This window comes from Gallus gallus, chromosome Z (assembly GCF_016699485.2).
Source record: "Gallus gallus isolate bGalGal1 chromosome Z, bGalGal1.mat.broiler.GRCg7b, whole genome shotgun sequence".
NCBI classification, from domain to species: domain Eukaryota; kingdom Metazoa; phylum Chordata; class Aves; order Galliformes; family Phasianidae; genus Gallus; species Gallus gallus.
Genome location: NC_052572.1, coordinates 80,603,918 through 80,620,912, shown reverse-complemented (window position 1 = coordinate 80,620,912; position 16,995 = coordinate 80,603,918). Strand labels below are relative to the sequence as shown.

The 16,995-nt window shown below is 53.7% G+C and overlaps 1 long non-coding RNA gene across 1 annotated transcript; it reads right to left on the bottom strand.

Annotated features, from left to right (window-relative positions):
• Nucleotides 1–4,396: 4,396 nt before the first annotated feature.
• LOC121108422 lies at nt 4,397–4,795 on the bottom strand. Its single transcript, XR_005842928.1, has 3 exons — nt 4,738–4,795; nt 4,536–4,637; nt 4,397–4,456 (listed from the first exon to the last, which is right to left on the bottom strand). It is a non-coding gene; the product is annotated as an uncharacterized LOC121108422 (long non-coding RNA).
• Nucleotides 4,796–16,995: the final 12,200 nt, after the last annotated feature.

Below are 16,995 nucleotides of genomic sequence, written 5' to 3'. Positions count from 1 at the left end.
CCCTGAGGAAGGAAACTCTCACCAAGTATTGCAATCAGTGGTGCTTAATGTGGAAGTTAGAAGATGATGAGAAGCGGCATCGGAAGGGGACCCGTAACTATCATACCTTCTTACAGTTCCTGTTCTTCTTAAGGAAGGAAGGTCCATAAAGTAACATGACCAGTTGTTAGAATGGAGTGCTCTCATCACGAGACTAAGTACTGGGTGTTTATGGACACTGAAGAACTGTGCTGTATGATTGGTGGGTTCTGAAGTGAATGGGACAAACGGTTTTGATGGCAGAAGTAAGTGTAATTGCTAATGGGAAACAGAAGCATGACTGAGGGTATGTGGAAGTGTAACTGAGGGGATGAAGAGGGGACAAAGGAAAAAGGGTTACAGAGAAAGTGAGTGTATCTGCACTGGCAGGAGAGCAACCCCCCACACCCCCTCCCCGCCCCGGACCCGCACAGAGAGTGGTTTTGTAAACAGCATTACATGCAAAGGGGGGGAGGTGCAGAGGATGGGGCACTGGCAGTGAGAATAGCCTTCACGTGCAGAGATCTCAGAAACCCAAAATTCCACTGTTAACACTGGAAATCTCCGGGGAGGAGAGGAGGAGGTGAAACTGAAATGTCATGCTAGTTGTTTATGTAGTGCTGAGACTTTGGGAAAGGAAAAGCTGCAGAAGGACGCAGGCTGAGGAAGGCCAAGATGAGCAAGGTGGAACAGGGTGGTAGATCCAAAGAGAGCTGAGCAAGAGAAAGGAAAAAAACGGATTGAGGAACAGAGATAGTAAGGCCATTGGGAAGAGCAACAGCTGTTCCTGTTGCGGTGCTAGAGTAGAGCCCTAGGACCCAGAGGTCCCCTCAAAAAGAGGTACGGGGGGGGCCTGGAAGAGCCCGTGGAGGGGGAGGCTTCCAGCCCTGCTGGACCAAAAGCACTGTGCCAACTGCAGGGAAATGACACAGCGGTGCACAAATCCAACCGTCTCTGATTGCAAAAGCTGAAGAATGGCAACCTGGGAAGTTATTCCTAGCAAATCCACCGGTGAAATTGCAGCTAGGAGAGCAGGAGAAAGAGGTTTCGTTTCCGGTGGGCACGGGTGCCTCTTACCATCCCAGAGATGATTTTGCAACACAAGTCAGGAGCTACTGCCCAACAAGAAAAGGCTTCCCTTTTGGGACCAGTTGAAGAGAGGCTGAGAAAATAAGGAGGAATACATACATGCCTGTAGATGCCAGGTTCTCCAAAACCGTTCCTCTGGCAAGACTGATCAGAACAAATGGATGCAGAGAGTCAATTCAATAACACTGGAGCTGAGGGTCAAACAAGATGAACTGACGGAAACCGGTAAGACTGGCTTACATACAAACTGGGACAAACAGTGGTGTACCCCCAGAAGTTACAGAAATCTTCACTAAGGTAAGCGTGGCTACCATCCATTGTCAAGGACATCAGAAAGGGAACACTGTACCGGAAACTGGAGAGAAGATGGTGGATCAGGGGGCAGAGCAGGTCGTTGAAGAGGGCTTTAATTCCAGACCGTAAACAGAGGTTACAAAGCACGAACCTAGTACCAGCAAAGGGCTACAAGTGGGCCTATTGGGAAAGGGAACCTTCCAGGGCAACAGTGACAAAGTGACTTCCTGAAACCCCCAAGAAAAGGGCGGGATCGCTGGATGTAGGCACTAACTGATACCTTTTGGGGATGGCCAGAGGTATTTCCCTGGAGGACTCCTAAGGTTCGGGAAGCAACGAAAATGCTGTTACATGCTGTTAATTCCAAGGTTCGGGGTTCCTGTAGCATTCTCAGCAGATCGAGGCCCACATTTTGCCAAGGTGGTCCAACAAAGAAGCACATGACTGGGAACTGATTGACTGAAGCACTGACGCTCCAGTGCACCACGTATTGCCAGGCGACCATGTTTACGTTCAATCTCCCTCAGATGTACCTCTCGAACCAAAGTGGGAAGGACCCTACCAACTTCTCCTGACCACCCACACCACGGCCAAGGTAGAGGGGCTTACACCGTGGATACATCATACCTGCCTGAAGAAAGCACCAGGACCACAGTGGACAGCACAAGAGAGAGGACCAGCTGAAAATCAGGATCCGAAAGCACGGATAAGAGTTTGAGAATGGTCAGTACGACTGGTGTAGTAGTCACAGCTTGGCAAGAGAAGAGCTACTTCCGAAGAACTGAGAAAAATGGGCCAGGCTCTCAACAAATCTTGTTGGATATGCAATGACTTCCCTAGAGGGGAGGGAAAGGTGCCCCTTTATGGGATAGTGGCACTACATTGGACCGTTCCACATTGGCTAGAGCACGGAAAGTGTAAGTTTGGGATAGAAGACAAGCCACAAAAGGGACCTACATTGCATTGACTAGTTACTAACTCTACTAGGTCTATCTCTGCAGACAGAAAAACTGACGGTAAAGGTGGGGTGGGGGTTGGCTGACAGGACTTGACAGGCATAGGGTGTAGCTGGGGGTGGAACCAAAGTGTGGGGTGTGATCCTAGAATCGATAACGAGTCACACTGGCTCTCAGAGAAGAACATACTCGGAATTGTAGGGATGGGAGCATCGTTCACTCTTCAGGAAAAGATGGCCAGGCCATGTCAGTTACCTCATGGATACCACATAGTGATTACGTGGGGACGCTCAGGCACGGAATGCAGTACCTTTAAATTGGACATGGACTTGCACTACAGGATACTTAATAGCCCAGACCACTCCTGAGGACCCCTGGGATTCAAACGAAGCGTACATACAACCCCCTAGCTATATAGAACAAGGGATACCACTGCTTTCCGAGAGCCCTTATCCCGGCCCTAGGAGTTGCCCAGCTAGAAAAAGCTAGAGTCAATATCTCTGCAACTCTGGAAATCATAGAGAATGCCACAACGGATGCATTACGAGCAACCCAAGAAGAAGTGTCCCCTTTATCCAAAGCAGTGCTCCAGAATAGGATGGCACTAGACCGATTAACAGCCAAGGAAGGAGGGGTATGCACAGTAATAAGTCAGAGTCGCTGTGCTTACAGCAAGAAGGATTTAAGAATCGAGAGAGATTGATGGAAAGTTTGGGAACAGACCAAAGTCCTGCCTAGGACAAGTCAGGATGACCCCAGCTGGGAAGGAGATTTAAGGAACTTGCATACTAGCTGGCTACTGAGTCTAGGATGGTTAAAGCAGCTCTTCCTAGTTTGCATCCTCTAGGTGCTGTTGGGAGGTTTTACCTGTGTCATGATGAGATGCTCTGCCTGCCTGTGCCGGAGTACTAGAAAGAAAAAGAAGATATGGAAGAGACATGCGTTGAGGCCAAAGGTGGGAAGTGGGGCCTATTTTGGGACACGTAGAACAGAATCAAAATGATCTAGCAGGTTGAAGTCCTGCTAGACTATAGAAAAGGGGGGAACTGAAGAGTGAGAACAGGAGCCTGCAGTTAGAGAGAGAAGGGCCTCACAGCAAGAAAAGGGAAAGTAGCTGCACAAAGTAGAAATAAGAGGCAAACAAAGGGAGTTTAGATAGAGAGTGTTAGAAAACAAGGGATTGCAAGCACTTTCACAGACACTAGGTCTGGAATAACAGGGAGGATGAAGGCCATCGAGATAAGGACTGGAGAGCAGCTCGAAAACACGGGGCAGGGAGCTGATTAGATGTCTACAGGGCAAGTTAGTGTGAATGTTAGGTGGAGCGATACCCCTTGCACCAGGGAGTACGCGCGTCACCAAGAAACACATGCCTGCTCTATATCCTATACCGCCTATACGGTCTGATTGCCACACATCATGCCCAGAACAGACACCTCTCTCACCTTGGGCACAGCTCACCAACCAAGAGCCAGGCCTTGCCAACTTGGTTGATCTGAGAAGGCGGGAGGGGGCCGCACATCACACCAGAAGTATCCATTTCACTTGCAGCTACATGGAGAGAACAACACCAACTAACAGGCCTGAATGAATTCGCTCACAAGATGAACAATGAGATTGTTCTTCATTAAAAAGCACACAGAGATTCCTAAACCAAAAAGAGAACGGCAGCACGTCAGATCGGCCAAACAGATTCCTGTTCCTACGCCTCATCCTCTTACCCTCGCTTGCCTCCCCTCATCCCCTTCCCCTACTCCTCCGTGATGCCCACAGGCTTCAAGTCAGGTCGCAAACACATAGGACTCCTTCCACACGACTCCAGCACAAAGGATGTCACACTTGTTCCATACACTCAAACAGACCAAGCAGTGCTATCACACTCACTTAACACACGCAGAAGCAGCCAAACCCTGAGCACGTACATCCCCTCCTGCACTACTGGAGCCCACAGCTCACCTTCACGCCTCCAGGGATTTCTGCTCTTCTACACTGACGCAGCCTCGCTACAGCTCCATGGCGGTCACACAAGGCCTGCAGGACCTCTTGCTCCGCAAACCCCGTCTGCAGGCATTGCTTCATGAGGTTCACCACCTGCCCTCCTGAGCAAAAACAAGCACTGAGAACGACAGCAAAGCGCACTGGATTCCACCTGGCCTGCTCCCCAAGCCTCAGGCATACCCTGCTACGCAGACTCATCCCCAGAGCCTGGCTGGACAGCAGCACATGCATCATTCCTCAAACGCCCCAGCCAAGCAGCAGGGGATCAAAGTGTTGCGACAGCTGAAACAAAAATGCTCGGGGACATTCCTGCCAGCACTGAACGTGAACAGATCTACCACTGAGCAACAGGACGTGGGACAAACAGCAGAAAACAACCAACCTGCACAACTAACTCGTTTCCGCTTGGTCCAGATGTCTGTATGCTCCCTCCCACGGCCCAGGCCAAGCTTGCTGAGCTGCTCCTCTTTTGTGCAGGATGACAACGGTGCCCATGGCATGTGGTGGCTATGCACAGCATGCCTTTTACTTGCTTTTCCTCTCTCCGTCTTCCATCACCAAACAGCACCTTCAATCTCTCCTGGCTAAAAAATCACTTGGGCAAAAAAAGAACTGGCAACCTGGCTTTTAAAATTACTACTTGATGCTTTAAAGCGGAAGCTCACCTAGCAAGGACACCTACCTTAGACAAGGTCCACCTACACGGAAAAGTTATTCCTCTGCGTCTGCACACTTGGCACGCATTTTCAGCTGCAATAGTCTGCCCAGCTCTCAGCAGAGCTTTACCATCCACAGAAAGCCAGTTCAGGGCCACCATCTTTTTCTCTCTTCTGAAACACTCTACTGCTGCAAGAAGCAACGGTTACAGTCACAAAATCACAGAACTGTAGGGGCTGGAAGGGACCTCTAAAGATCGCTGAGTCCAACCCCTCCCCCCGCAAAACAGGCTCCATGCAGCAGGCTGTACTGTAGGCATCCAGCTGGGTTTGGAGTATCTCCAGAGAAGGACAACCCACAACCTCCCTGGGCAGCCTGACTACATACCCCCCCGCCCAGAACCTCCCCACAGCCACCTATAGCCCCAAATCCTCCGATGGCTCACCACAGCCCCAGAACCCCCCTAGAGTACCCCTCAGCTCCTTATAGACCCATACGCCTTAACAGTCCCTGCACAGCCCCCGTCACACCCATATCCCCCTATAGAATCATAGAATCATAGAATCGCTAAGGTTGGAAAAGACCCACAGGATCATCCAGTCCAACCATCCGCCCTTCATCAATGGTTCTCGCTAAACCATGTCCCTCAACACAACATCCAAACGCTCTTTAAACACTTCCAGGCTCGGTGACTCCACTACCTCTCTAGGCAGCCCATTCCAGTGCCTGACCACCCTTTCAGACAAGTAGTATTTCCTAACGTCCAGCCTGAACCTTCCCTGACGCAGCTTGAAGCCATTCCCTCTCGTTCTATCACTAGTCACCCGGGAGAAGAGGCTGGCCCCCAGCTCACCACAACCTCCCTTCAGGTAGTTATAGAGAGCAATAAGGTCTCCCCTGAGCCTTCTCTTCTCTAGACTGAACAACCCCAGCTCCTTCAGCCACTCCTCATAAGGCCTGTGCTCCAGAGCCCTCACCAGCTTTGTTGCCCTCCTCTGGACACACTCCAGGGCCTCGATGTCTTTCTTACATTGAGGGGCCCAAAACTGGACACAGTACTCGAGGTGTGGCCTCACCAGTGCTGAGTACAGGGGAATAATTACTTCCCTGTTCCTGCTGGCCACACTATTTCTGATACAAGCCAGGATGCCATTGGCCTTTTTGGCCACCTGGGCACACTGCTGGCTCATGTTCAGTCTAGCATCAATCAACACCCCCAGGTCCATTTCCTCTACACAGTCTTCCAGCCACTCTGCCCCAAGCCTGTAGCGTTGCCTGGGGTTATTGTGGCCAAAGTGCAGGACCCGGCATTTGGTCTTGTTGAATCCCATCCCATTGGCTTCAGCCCAGCTATCCAACCTATCCAGATCCCTCTGTAAGGCCTCACTACCCTCAGGCAGATCGACACTTCCAGCTAGCTTGGTGTCATCTGCAAACTTACTGAGGGTGCACTCAATGCCCTCATCCAGGTCATCAATAAAGATATTAAAGAGGACAGGCCCCAGCACCGACCCCTGGGGAACATCACTCATGACCGGTCGCCAGCTGGATTTAACTCCATTCACTACCACTCTCTGGGCTCGGCCCTCCAGCCAGTTCCTTACCCAGCAAAGAATGTATCTGTCCAAGCCACGATCTGCCAGCTTCTGGAGGAGAATACTGTGCGAGACAGTGTCAAAGGCTTTGCTGAAGTCTAGGTAGACCACATCAACACCCTTTCCCTCATTCACCAGACGGGTCACTGGATCATAGAAGCAGATCAGGTTGGTCAAGCAGGACCTGCCCTTCGTGAACCCATGCTGGCTAGGCCTGATTCCCCGGTTGACCCGCACGTGCCGCGTGATCTCCCTCAAGACAATCTGCTCCATAATCTTCCCCGGCACCGAGGTCAGGCTAACAGGCCTGTAGTTCCCCGGATCCTCCCTGCAGCCCTTCTTGTAGATGGGAGTCACATTGGCAAGCCTCCAGTCTTCTGGGATCTCACCCGTCAACAAGGAGCACTGATAGATGATGGAAAGCGGCTCGGCTATCACCTCCGCCCGTTCCCTCAGCACTCTCGGGTGAATCTCATCCGGTCCCATGGACTCGTGGCAGTCCAGTTGGAGTAGCAGGTCTCTAACTGTTACCTCCTGAATCGTGGGGGGTTTAGTCTGCTCCCCAGCCAAGGCTGCCAGGTCAGCGAGTAGAGAAACCTGAGGATAACCGGTCTGTCTTTTAAAGACAGAGGTAAAGAAGGCATTCAGAACATCTGCCTTTTCCTCATCCTCAGTGGTTACATTGCCAGCCTCATCCAGTAGAGAATGGAGATTCTCCCTGGTCCTCCTCTTGCTGTTGATATACTTGTAAAAGAGTTTCTTGTTCCCTTTTACCCCAGCAGCCAGCTTGAGTTCAAGCTGGGCTTTAGCCTTTCTGATTTTCTCCCTGCACATCTTAACAACTTCTTTGTATTCTTTCTAGGTTGCCCGTCCCTTCTTCCAGAGGAGGTAGATTCTCTTTTTCTCCTGGAGCCTCAAGAATAGTTCCCTATTCATCCACGCCGGTCTTCTTCCGCACCGGCTCATTTTGCGGCTTAGGGGGACAGCCTGCTCCTGCGCCTTTAAGACTTCCTTCTTAAAGAGCAACCAGCCATCTTGTACCCCTTTGCTTTCTAATACTGACCCCAGGGGACTCTCCCTACTAGTCTCCTGAACAATTCAAAGTCTGCCCTCCGGAAGTCCAAGGTAGCAGTTTTGCTGTTCCCCCTCCTGCCTCCCACCAAGAATCGAGAACTCTACCATGTCGTGGTCACTCTGCCCAAGACAGCCCCCAGCCTCTACATCTCCCACCAGACCTTCTCTGTTTGTGAACAGCAGGTCTAACAGGGCAGCTCCTCTCGTAGGTTCTCTTACCAGCTGCATCAAGAAGCCTCCCCGCAGCTCCCAGCAGCCACAGCCCACCTTAGCCCCGGTTCTGGGGAGCTGCAGGGGATCTGCGGGCACCGAGAGCAGCGCTGGAGGGGTTGGGGGTGGGGGGGGCACGGTTCAGATGCTGGCAGCAGCACTGTGGCGCTGGGGGACCCGAGGCCTCCATCCGTCCCAATCCCACCACCCATCTCCAAGGCCTCATCCCAATCCCACATCCCCACCCCACTGGGGGTCCACGGGGGAGGGGCGGGCAGTGTGCTTGGGGGGCCGCGCAGGGCTCCTCTCCCTCTCCTGCTCCCGTTCTCCCGCACACCTCCGGCGGAGCTGTCCTCAGCACTCGCTCCCGTTGTGCCGCGGCTTCCGGTTCGGTGCTGCCCGGACAGCGCCGGCTGACGCCGCGCTCTCCTGCAGGGGGGCCCGGGCTGCCGGAGCGGCGCTTCGCTGACGACAACCGGGCCTGACACTGCCGGCTCCCAACGGCCGCTCCCGCGCACGGCAGCTCAGCCAATGGCAGCCGGCGAAGCTGCCGCTGACCAATAAGACGCCGGGGGAGGGACAGAGCTGTTGCTGACCAATGAGACAACGGGGGAGGGACAGAGCTGCCGCTGACCAATGAGACGCCGGGGGAGGGACAGAGCTGCCGCTGACCAATGAGATGCCGGGGGAGGGACAAGAGCTGCCGCTGACCAATGAGACGCCGGGGGAGGGACAGAGATGCCGCTGACCAATGAGACGCCGGGGGAGGGACAGAACTGCCGCTGACCAATGAGACGCCGGGGGAGGGACGGGCAGATGCTGCTCACGGGGAGCTCCTCCTGCCGCTGCTGGATGCTGATGCTGACAGGGCTGCAGATGCTCTGCAGGGCCAGCTCGTAGCTGGGAGTCAGGAATGGACACGGCGGGAGAGAGGAGAGAGCTGGCGGGGACCAGCCGAGGCATCCAGGAGCATCCAAAAGCCCTCACTCAAAAGCATCACAAAGCCACAGCCATAGCACGGAAGCTGGGCATGATCATGAGCAGCATCCGGGATGCTGGAGATTCTTTGCTACCATACACTACGGGAGCACAGCTCTCGCTGCAGGCATCCCACAGCCAGACAAAATGGGAACAAACCCGCAGCTCTGCTGCACGAACAGCCCACAGCCATAGCCTTGCAACATGAGCTGCCTTGCTGTTGCTTGCATCCATCCCAATCCCTGGGAATGAAGACTCAGAAGGCAGTCAAGGCGTTGATCCAGCACCAGCGTGCTTTTATTCATTCACAGCCAGGAGAGGCCTTTTGGTGAGAGGTCCGGTGTACAGATGGGACTCATCGTCTCTGGTGAAGGAGAGAGGGGCTCAGAGCTCGTGCTGCTGCCCGGTGCCTGGGACTGGAGCTCTGATTCTACGTCCCCCTCCACCAGGCTCGGCTCCTCCTGGCTGACGCTGACCTGCTCCTGCATGGAGCTGCTGCTGTCGGGGCACTCGGGCTGTGCTTGGGCTGGGCTGCACTGCAATGGTGCCCCGTCACAGTCCAGCTCGGTGACCGCTGTTTCTGGCAGGCTCAGGTCAGCGTCTTCTGAACAGCCGGGAGAGATGAGGGCTTCCACCTGGATCAACACTTTCATTCCCTCACTGGTGTTGTATGGCAGGCTGTCATCCGAGCTGCAGCGATTTGTGCTTCCTAGCAGCTCTGCACTGATATAAGCACACAGTGAATCATCGCTATACACTCTGGCTCTTCTGCGTGACGAGGGCTCGGTTCACCTAGGAAGGAGTAGATACACAGGCAAACAGTTAGTGGCAAACTTGCACAAGCTGAATGATGAGAGTGGTTCTTGAGATTTTCTATTGCAGTGGCAGCAGGACAAAGCCAAGAGACAATAGCAACAGTAGGAGCACTGTCTCGAAAGGAACTGTTGCGCTTTTGTTGTTTGTCTTTCTCTTTTGTGTGGACTCCAAGCATGAATTCCATGGCGCTGACAAGCAGGGTTTTGACAGCTGGATGTGCACCCTTACCTGCCAGGACCACCACCTCTGTTTCCGAGGGCTCCCTGGCATCGTGCTGCAGTTGGCGTTTGGCCACAGAGGATGGTTTTCTTGGCCTGAAACAGGAACACCAACTGCATGCTGGGGATTCCTTCACCCTGCTGGGTGGACTTGGTCTGGAGGGAGAAAAGAGGGAGCGGTGTGAGTCGTGCATGGTGCAGGGTGAGGGAAGTGCTGCCCTGAGCTCTTGGCAACACTTGCTTGTTCCGAGCACTGCCTGGTTCCTGCTGAAAACACAACTTTGAAGCTCGCTCTGATTCACACGTTGAGGATAGTTCCATTCCTAGAGCTCAGCCCTGGAGTCTTGCTGGCTACATTCCCCTCAGCCATGCCAACCCAGATGCAGAGCATGCCTGTTAGTTGAACCTCAGAGTCCAAAGGGAGGGGACATTCAGTACACCACCACATGCACTATTGGCGTCACATACTTTCTGCAAGTTTTTGCTCTTGCTATAGTGGAGAAAAACCCACAAAAGCCCACCCAACCAAGTCTGATAGGAAGCTGCTGGAATAGAAAGTCCTCTTTACCTTTCAGCCGGAAAGTCAATGATTGTGTGGAATTTCCCCCGCGCAGCTGCGGGGCCTTCTTCCAATTCCATGTCCCTGCTCTCTGTCACAGCGGGAGAGCTGCTGTGGCCTCCCCTCTGTGCCTGTGCCTCCTCCACGGTGAGCAGCTTGGTGGCAGGAGAAGACACCTGCACAGACTTGGGACCTGATGGAGAACCTGCGCCCTGGAAGGGAAGACCACAGCTAAGAGGGAGGATCAGAAAGCAGCGGCACAGCCCATCACAGTTCTGGGGGAGGTGCCGCACATCTCTCAGCCTTGCTTATCCGAACCACTGGAAAAAGAGGAGGTCAAAACCCTTTCATCAAGCTTCACCTGCACGCAAAACATCACCATGACAGGGACGGTTTTCTCATGCTCAACTTTGGGCTTGGACATTTTTTCGCATCCAGCCACAGGTTGCCATATTCTCATCTAAGCCCACAAATCTGCTGGCCCCCTCGATAGCAAAAGTGTATCTCAACAATCCTGGAGAAGGCCTGCATTTGATCAAGGTGTCTCATCAAGACAAAGCTCATGCAGGAAGACGCTCACACTGCTCCATCTCCGATGCCTGATGTGGAGCTGGAGCAGAAGAGGACGTCGGTGTGGTTGATGAGGAATTCTACCACGTCCGACTGCCTCTGCAGTTCCTCGCAGGCAGCTCTTCCGCTGGCGCAGGCAGCCTCGTTCTGCTGGGATCTGTAGAAAAGGCAGATTGGAGAAGTCATTGACCCGAGATCGTTTCCCCACGTTTGGGCATTTGGGCAGCCAAAGGCTGTCCAGTTGGGCTCTGGAGACTTCCAGTGCAGTGGGCAAGCACTGATGCCACTGAAGACATTCTCCCGGGTGATCAAGGACACACCAGCCCCATCTGACAAAACCAAGAGAGCACAAATTGTCCTCCTCTCCAAAGTGTGCCCGTGGGGAGAACAGATCTAAGCCTTGTGCTGAGACGGAAAAAGAAGTTTACCTGAAGAGGTTGGAGCCCACACAATTGCTAAGTTCTTAGCGGGCATGTTTGTGACAGGAGCAGCTCCCAGCGAGACAAGCCAAGTGTCTCATCAGATACTCCAGTGTCCTGGAAAGCAAGAGCCAAACCTTCAGCACCAGTGATCACGCCGTGCTGCAATTCACAAAACAAACCTCACTTCATGCCACTGCTTGTTCTTGCTACTGTCACGGAATAGGAAGCAGATCAAGCTTTCCCAGGTGCCACGCTGCAGCACCAAGCCCCAGCACAGCACAGACGCAGCCATCAGCTGCACCAGCTGTGCCCCCGTGCCATGAACTGACCCAATCCATCAACCCCAAGGAGCCAGCACCACTTCAACACACAAACAGGCATCACGTTGCCAGCGTGAGACAAAGCCTGCCATCGCATCATCGCCCTCTGAAGTGGAGCAGGGCTGAGCTCCCCAGACTGAGGGCAGCAGTTTTCTGACCTGTAGTGAGGCGCAGGCAGCTGCTGGATGACCTCCTGCACTCGGAGCAACAGCTCCTCATCTGTACCGGCACAAACAGCGTCCTGGAAGAAAGCAGAAAGGGACTGAGACACACATCATGCGAGTCAAGCGCATGGGGCTAACAGAAAAAGGGCCTCCGAACTGCAGAGGGCACTGCTGCTCCCATCTCCCACATTTCCAGTGGCAGGATGCTAACACCAGGTGTTACGGTGCACCCGGTGTGCAGGAAGCACGAGCTGCTTGTTGTACAGAGACAACCCACTGGATGTCCATCAAAACCCAACTTCAACAGAAAAAAGAACCAAAAAAAAGGTGCGCAGGCGTGTGTGTGGATGGGGCAGGCCACGAAGAGGGACATGAAGGCCATTGCCTTGTGCTTACCGAGAACTTGCCATGCAGCTGCTCGGGCAGCAGAGGGCTCGGCAGCTCCCTGAAGTACATCTTGCACAGGGAGCTCACGCTGTGAATGTCCCGGACGGTGAGCTCCGGAATCTGCTCCGACTCAAAGTCATGGCTGGAGAGAAGGACACAAAAACAGAGGGCTTGGAGAAAGAGGAAAACAACTCCAAAGCAAGACAACATACAGTCCAGAAGCACTCTTACCGCAGCTTCTGGATCTTGGACGCCACGCCGGACAGGCGGTAGATCCCCTGCACCACGCCGTGCTGCTCAATGAACTCAGCGCAGCTCTGCACGACCTGGGGGACTACAGAACAAGGGCCAGCGCTTAGCTGAGCTCCTGATTCAAGTCCTGCTTCAGGCCGCTGCCCCTGTCACAATCCCATCCACTAAGCCCAGCCGGGCTACGGCTTGCCTCCTCCTCACAGGAGAAAGAAGGCTGTAGCAGACGTCTCTGACAGCCAGGAGACGGGGACAAAACTGAACACAGACATGTTCTTGGCTTGCAAGAAATGCCAGGACCTGCCAAGCAGCCTGCAGAAAGTAATTCTGGGGAAGCCAGAGACACTACACTTTGCTTTCAGGCTAGCGTGGGATTGGCTTACACCTTTGGCTTTAAGCAAATACAAGTGTGCCGGCCTCCTATGAGCAGTAGCCTCAGCTTCCCTTTCAGCCTTCAACTCCCATTTCACGTTTCTCCACCGCTATCAACCTGCCCCTTGCTAGACACGATCTCCATTTCTTTCATCTTTACATGCCCAACAGAGGGAGGAAGCTCTCAGGAATGGGCTGTTCCTTACCATCACGGCCAGAGTGGAGAAGATGCTCTCCCAGGTCACAGCCAAACACCCCTTCCTTCTCCTTCTCCAGCTCCATCTCCCGCTGCTTCGGTTCCTCTGGGCGGGCCTTCACGAAGGAACGAAGGAAGCTGAGGAGCTTGCCACGCTTCTTTGGCACTGCACAACAAAAGGAAGAAACCAGTTCATTTCAGGTTGGGCTCAGTGCGACCAGGCTGAGCGGAAACACATGCTACAGAGCGCGTCAAAGCGGCAAGAACATTGCCAACACTGCATTCTACAAGGATTCGAGCATTTGCCCAAGCCCTCATTCTCACTGCCTACAAAACAGCAGCCCTACGCCCCGTGGGATGCAGGAAGGATCATCAACACAGCAGGAGAACGTGGGATGGATCAAGGAGGTATTCAACACAGAACACACCCAGAAAAAGACTCCATTTGACTTCCCCGCGCCATCACATGTAACATCCGTACCTGGCTTTGGCGCTGAGTTGATGAGGGCCTCAGGAGGTTTTCCGTTAATGAGCTCCACACACTCACCAGGGAAATACCCAACCTGGAACAAGAACAAAAAAGAGGGATGGAATACTGAATGCAGCATTTCTCAGGCCTCAACTGTTCAACCAAGAAAGAATGGCCCGCAGAAAAGTAACCCTCATTCAAACATTTGCAGCCAGAAGACCTACAAAAGCAACTGACGGAGCATAAGATGCTGTTCTCCGTGCTTGTACAAAGGACAGAGATGGGTCAGCTCCTGACTGCCTATTGAGCACGAGAGGCTCTTGCTTCTAAGTCACATGAGAGACAGTTTCCCACCCAAGCCCAGAGCCAAACGGAAAGGCCTCTGACAGCGACACAGGGAAACTGTTGATGTCCAGAAGCCACCCTGTGCGGGCCAAGCAGCTCAAAGCTGACATTCCTGACTTGACTTGCAATTGCGCCCAGGAGTCCTGAAGCTCGTGCCTACCTGAAAGCCATGCTTGCCTCTCCACCAGGGGCTCTGCTCCTTTGCTGGCATATCAGAACGCACACCAGGTCTCCCACCTGCAAGACATTGCAACATCAATCCCAGCGTCAGCACAGCTGGGAGGAAAGCACAGCCGAAATGGCACCCTTCCTCTGCACTGCCAAAGAGCGCACAGCTTGAGAGCAATTGCACCGGGGCAGCTCTTCAGGCATTTCCTGTCGGAAAGCTGGGCTTGGAGGTACAAGAGCCACTGCCTTACGCACCAGACAGAATACAGTGCAAGCATGCCAAATGAAACCATCTTTTAGACATGGCTGAACTCCTCCCTGCATCCAACCCAGTGCAAGTCCTATCTGGACCTGCATCTTCTGGGCTTCGCCTCACAAGGCATTCTGAAGGTGTCTGAGAATATTCCTGATGCATTCACACGTTATACTCTTCTGTCCGTGACAACAAGGAACGCCTTCTTTATCTGCTTACCTCCAAGGAGAGCTCATCCGCTGCCTGGGCAACGTAGCTCTTGATAACATGGCCAGCAGCAATAGCCGGAATATTAAGAGATGACTCCTCACGGACCAGCAGAGGCTTCCCCTGGTTCTCAGGCTGAAAAAGAGAGCACAGGCCATGGTGAGGAGCTGAGGACAAACAAGGAGGATTTCAGGGTGCCATCTCGATGCCACTAGCAAGGAAATGAAGCTTTTAAGGCCGACATCTTTAGGTGACACCAAGAGAGCCGGAAGGATGCCTCTCTCTCTTGAAAAGCAGGAGAGCACACCGGTGGCTCATTCTGCTGGCTCAAGTCAGGGAACAGAGACCAAGCAGAGCTTCACACTGTACCTCCGTCAACGCCCGGTCAGGCCCATGGCTGATCTCGCTGCTCGCAATGCCCATCACAGCAGGCGCGACAAGCTGCAACAGAAAAGAATCACATTTCCTGTGTTCACACAGCACTGGATTGAGAGTCTTCTTCAGAACTACTCTCAGTTGCCCACTGGCGGAAGGCAGCTGTTCTAGAAACAACAACTGTGTGCAGTCTATTCAAACGGGACAGCCGTTGCAATACGCAGCATTGGACCAAGTCGCTGTCCCTCTGCTAGCAGATGGGGACTCTGGCACAAAGCAGCAGATGCATTTGCCCGCAGCACGCTGAGAGCGCAGTAGCAGGCCAGGGAGAGGTGTTCACTGCTGGGGCTGGAGCTGCTCCCCAGCCCCCGGCTCCCAGCAGCAGGCCTCACCACCAGCGCCGGCCGCAGCCTTGCCCACGCATTTCCTCTGTCTGCATCTCTGCTATGCTCCCTACAGCTATCGGCCACACTCACACAGCCAAAGCATGCATGCTTGTGCCCCTGGCTCATGTTGTGCAGCTCTGCACAGAGTGGGGCTAGGGCTCTTTGCCTAACGGATTGCCTTCCTGCACACTAGCTGGTCCCAGCACTACAGGCAGCACCCTGCTGAGGGTTGAGCTGGAGAGGAAGTGGAAAAAACCCACACGTGACCAGAGCTGCATTTCAGCTGGACGAGGCTGTGTTACTACACACGGTGTGACTAAACACGGGCTGCTGAACCATGTGGCAATACAAACATGGCACGTACCTGGCAAGAGATCAGAACAAGGGAGAAGAAGATCCTCGAACCCGCAGCCGTTCCTTGTCACTTTGCTCTGATCTTCCGCGAGCAAAAGCTGCACCAAGGGAGCAGGCGGAGGGTGGGGAGGGGACAGAGAAAGAGCAGGTTCAGTGAGCCTCCACAATTGAGCAAGGAAGGCGAGGGAAAAACCGTGGGACAAATGCCATCTTGATGGATGGCTTTGGAAGTGATGGCCTGGGGGAAAATGGTGTATGAACGGTCCAGATGAAGCAATATGATCCTAGGAGCTCTGCCAGCCAGCACTTCTCAAGCCCTCGCGGCCCACCCGTCTATCCCGCACCGTCTCAGCTTACCTACAAGGCGCTGCACAAGACGGGATGAAGACGAACAGACTCAGTCAGATGCACAAGTGCAACAAGCCACGTACTCACGCCGAGCTCAAGCGCTCCAATGAAGGGAAGCAGCACGCGCTGCTCCTCCCCTCATTCTAGCTGCTTATGACATCACTAAGGGCCACCCGGCTGCTCCACCATGGACGGACAAGGTGGGGAGGCAAGACCACGTCACAAGACCACAGGATTCCAAAAGGGCACCCCAGCGTTCGAGAAATCAGTGCGTGGTTGGAATCTATCAGCCAAATCCTGGAGAAGCTGGCATGGGGTTGTCGGGACAAAAGTGCAGGACCCGGAGCTTGGTCCTCTTGAGCCTCTTGCTGGGCCTATGGCAAATCCACACCTAGGGTCCTTCTTTGCATCCACGGGCGGCTTAGAGCAGTCATCTCTTTCACCTGGATGGAAATAAAGGAAGAGAAACACAGCACTACTACCAGACTGCTTTGCCAATTTCTTTCCCGAGTAGCATTTTTGCCTTTTGGCTTCCATGACGACCTCATTTCCTCCTCCTTTTCTTGGGGGGAAGCTGCCCCCCGTGCCTGAGCTTCACAAGACAGCTGAACATGACACTAAGACAAAAGCTTGCCCTGGGTGCAGGGTGGCTGTGCTTTGCCAGGTATACTAGCGGGCTAGGAAGCGTCACGTGGCAGCTCCAGGCCCAGTCTGCATTCCAGTCACTGTGGCCACAGCTGGCTGCCTCACCGCCAGAACGTATCTGAGGATACAGATGGACGCAGGCACTCCTGCTCCTTCTGCAAAGCCCTCCTCTGCACAGCCCGTTAGCTGCTGCTCGCTGCTACGCCAACCGGGCTCCCCTTTACAGCAGCCCTGGGATAACACACGCTGGACTCTTCTGTGCAGCAGCGAGCTCCAGGGATGAAGCAGCACAGAGGAAACCAC